Consider the following 4,260-nt stretch of genomic DNA (forward strand, 5'->3'; position numbering starts at 1 on the left):
GTTTTTGCTGCAGGATGGCCGCCTTAAAATCTGCTATTGTGTGGCCAGGAGGTTGAAGTGTTCTCCTACAGGTTTTTGTATATTGCCATTCCTAATGTCTGATTTGTGTCCATTTATCCTTTTCCTTAGAGACTGTCCAGTTTGGCCTATGTACATAGCAGTGGGGCATTGCTGGCATATGATGGTATATATTACATTGGTGGACGTGCAGGTGAATGAACCGGTGATGGTGTGGCTGATCTGGTTAGGTCCTGTGATGGTGTTGCTGGTGTAGATATGTGGGCAGAGTTGGCATCGAGGTTTGTTGCATGGGTTGGTTCCTGAGCTAGAGTTACTATGGTGCGGTGTGCAGTTGCTGGTGAGAATATGCTTCAGGTTGGCAGGTTGTCTGTGGGCGAGGACTGGCCTGCCACCCAAGGCCTGTGAAAGTGTGGGATCATTGTCCAGGATGGGTTGTAGATCCCTGATGATGCGTTGGAGGGGTTTGAGCTGGGGACTGTATGTGATGGCCAGTGGAGTCCTGTTGGTTTCTTTCTTGGGTTTGTCTTGCAGTAGGAGGCTTCTGGGTACACATCTGGCTCTGTTGATCTGTTTCCTTATTTCCTCGTGTGGGTACTGTAGTCTTGAGAATGCTTGGTGGAGATTTTCTAGGTGTTGGTCTCTGTCTGCGGGTTAGAGCAGATACGGTTGTACCTCAGTGCTTGGCTGTAGACAATGGATCTTGTGGTGTGCCCAGGATGGAAGCTGGAGGCATGAAGGTAGGCATAGCGGTCGGTAGGTTTTTGGTATAGGGTGGTGTTAATGTGACCACCACTTATTTGCACCGTGGTGTCTAGGAAGTGGACCTCCCGTGTAGATAGGTCCAGGCTGAGGTTGATGGAGAGGTGGAAGCTGTTGAAATCATGGTGGAATTTTTCCAGAGTCTCCTTCCCATGGGTCCAGATGATGAAGATGTCATCAATGTAGCGTAGGTAGAGAAGGGGCGTGAGTGGACGGGAGCTGAGGAAGCATTGTTCCAGGTCGGCCATAAAAATATTGGCATATTGTGGGGCCATGCGGGTGCCCATAGCGGTGCCACTGATCTGGAGATATATATTGTCATTAAATTTGAAATAGTTGTGTGTGAGGATAAAGGCACAGAGCTCAGCAACCAGTTGTGCTGTGGCATCATCAGGGATACTGTTCCTGACAGCTTGTATTCCATCAGTGTGTGGGATGTTTGTGTAGAGAGCCTCTACATCCATAGTGGCTAGGATGGTGTTTTCTGGAAGGTCACCAATGCATTGTAGTTTCCTCAGGAAATCAGTGGTGTCACGGAGATAGCTGGGAGTGCTGGTAACATAGGGTCTGAGTAGAGAGTCCACATATCCAGACAGTCCTTCAGTGAGAGTTCCAATGCCAGAGATGATGGGGCGTCCAGGATTTCCGGGTTTGTGGATCTTGGGTAGTAGATAGAATAACCCTGGTCGGGGTTCTAAGGGTATGTTGATTTGTTCCGGTGTTAGTGTAGGGAGTGTCCTGAGTAGATGGTGCAGTTTCTTAGTGTATTCATACGAACATAAGAACATAAGAAAGGCCGTACCGGGTCAGACCAAAGGTCCATCTAGCCCAGTATCTGTCTACCGACAGTGGCCAATGCCAGGTGCCCCTGAGGGAGTGAACCTAACAGGCAATGATCAAATGATCTCTCTCCTGCCATCCATCTCCATCCTCTGACGAACAGAGGCTAGGGACACCATTCTTACCCATCCTGGCTAATAGCCATTTATGGACTTAGCCACAATGAATTTATCCAGTCCCCTTTTAAACATTGTTATAGTCCTAGCCTTCACAACCTCCTCAGGTAAGGAGTTCTACAAGTTGACTGTGCGCTGCGTGAAGAAGAACTTCCTTTTATTTGTTTTAAACCTGCTGCCTATTAATTTCATTTGGTGACCCCTAGTTCTTGTATTATGTGAATAAGTAAATAACTTTTCCTTATCCACTTTCTCAACATCACTCATGATTTTATATACCTCTATCATGTCCCCCCTTAGTCTTCTCTTTTCCAAACTGAAGAGTCCTAGCCTCTTTAATCTTTCCTCATATGTGACCTTCTCTAAACCCCTAATCATTTTAGTTGCTCTTTTCTGAACCTTTTCTAGTGCTAGAATATCTTTTTTGAGGTGAGGAGACCACATCTGTACACAGTATTCGAGATGTGGGCGTACCATGGATTTATATAAGGGCAATAATATATTCTCAGTCTTATTCTCTATCCCCTTTTAATGATTCCTAACATCCTGTTTGCTTTTTTGACCGCCTCTGCACACTGCGTGACATCTTCAGAGAACTAGCCACGATAACTCCAAGATCTTTTTCCTGACTCGTTGTAGCTAAATTAGCCCCATCATGTTGTATGTATAGTTGGGTTTATTTTTTCCAATGTGCATTACATTACATTTATCCACATTAAATTTCATTTGCCATTTTGTTGCCCAATCACTTAGTTTTGTGAGATCTTTTTGAAGTTCTTCACAATCTGCTTTGGTCTTAACTATCTTGAGTAGTTTAGTATCATCTGCAAACTTTGCCACCTCACTGTTTACCCCTTTCTCCAGATCATTTATGAATAAATTGAATAGGATTGGTCCTAGGACTGACCCTTGGGGAACACCACTAGTTACCCCTCTCCATTCTGAGAATTTACCATTAATTCCTACCCTTTGTTCCCTGTCCTTTAACCAGTTCTCAATCCATGAAAGGACCTTTCCTTTTATCCCATGACAGCTTAATTTACGTAAGAGCCTTTGGTGAGGGACCTTGTCAAAGGCTTTCTGAAATCTAAGTACACTATGTCCACCGGATCCCCTTGTCCACATGTTTGTTGACCCTTCAAAGAACTCTAATAGATTAGGAAGACACGATTTCCCTTTACAGAAACCATGTTGACTATTGCTCAAGAGTTTATGTTTTTCTATGTGTCTGACAATTTTATTCTTTACTTTATTTTATTTATTTTATTCCTCAGTGGGATCTAAGGGAAGTAGCCTGTAAAATTTGGTATTGGAGAGTTGTCTGGCCTCCTTTGGTAGTCAGACCTGTTCATGATGACAACAGCACCTCCTTTATCAACCTCTTTGATTATAATGTCAGGATGGTTTCTGAGGCTGTGGATGGCATTGCGTTCTGCACGACTTAGGTTGTGAGGCAAGCGATGTTGTTTTTCCACAATTTCTGCCTGTGTACTTCGGCTGAAGCATTCAATGTATAGGTCCAGACTGTCATTTTGACCCTCAGGAGGAGTCCCTGTGGAGTTCTTCTTCTTGTGCTGTTGGTGGGAGGGTAACTGTTTACGAGTGCGCTGTTCAGTGTTGTCCTGGAAGTATTCTTTGAGTCGGAGACGGCGAAAGTAGGCTTCCAGATCGCCGCAGAACTGTATCATGTTGGTGGGGGTGGCAGGGCAGAAAGAGAGTCCCCGAGATAGGACAGACTGTTCTTCTGGGCTGAGTGTGTGGCTGGATAGATTGACGATATTGCTCGGTGGGTTAGGGGTATCACGGTTGTGGCCCCATGTGGCAGGTAGGAGTTTAGACAGCTTACAGTCCTTTTTCCTTTGTAGAGAGGTGAAGTGAGTGATGTAGATCTCCTGTCTTATTTTAGTGAAGTCCGTTTGTATGGAAGTTTGGTTATTGATGATCACAAAGGTGGTTTTCCCAGGATGAGGCTCATCCATTGCACTGCGGGTGTGCTGACCCCTGCGATTTCCCCAAATGCGGGAAACTCAACTGCATAGTTTGTGGTAGTGGGGACTGCGTTCGCTCTCCCCTGGCGATTGGTTTGAACAACAGAAAACCGACAGTGGGCTGCTTAGGCTTAGTGCACTGCAAAGCAGACTCTCGGGAAAGCAGTTGTCAGTCTGGGCCTTTGGGAGTGCTCTTTTCCACAGGCCCTGTACTTCTAGGTATCTTTGTCACAGGTTCCTCCTTGTAAGCAAAGCTCAGCTCTGGAACTTTACTTGGGTCTCTCTGTGTTCTTGTCTATACCTGGTCTTTTGCAGCTGATCTGCTCTCTAGTCTGCTTTTGGGGGGCTTGGACCGGTGCCTTCTTTGGCTCTAAGGGGAGCTGCCTGCCTGCTCTGCTTCTTTCCCTGCTTGTAGCTTCTTCCCTGGCCCTTCTTCTCGGGCTCTTCCTCCTTTGACGGGAGGACGGCCTGTCCAAAACGCCTGTCCCACCTGGTCTCCTCGTCCAACAGGCAGCCTGCCCCCTGCCCTGGGGCCG

At 46.3% G+C, this 4,260-nt stretch overlaps 1 non-coding gene across 1 annotated transcript; it reads left to right on the forward strand.

Moving 5' to 3' along the window:
- Window positions 1-3,648: 3,648 nt before the first annotated feature.
- On the forward strand, window positions 3,649-3,809 carry LOC120389480. Its single transcript, XR_005590954.1, has one exon. It is a non-coding gene; the product is annotated as a U1 spliceosomal RNA (small nuclear RNA).
- The last annotated feature ends 451 nt before the right edge of the window (window positions 3,810-4,260 follow it).

The sequence above is a fragment of the Mauremys reevesii genome, linkage group 23 (assembly GCF_016161935.1).
Source record: "Mauremys reevesii isolate NIE-2019 linkage group 23, ASM1616193v1, whole genome shotgun sequence".
NCBI lineage: Eukaryota > Metazoa > Chordata > Testudines > Geoemydidae > Mauremys > Mauremys reevesii.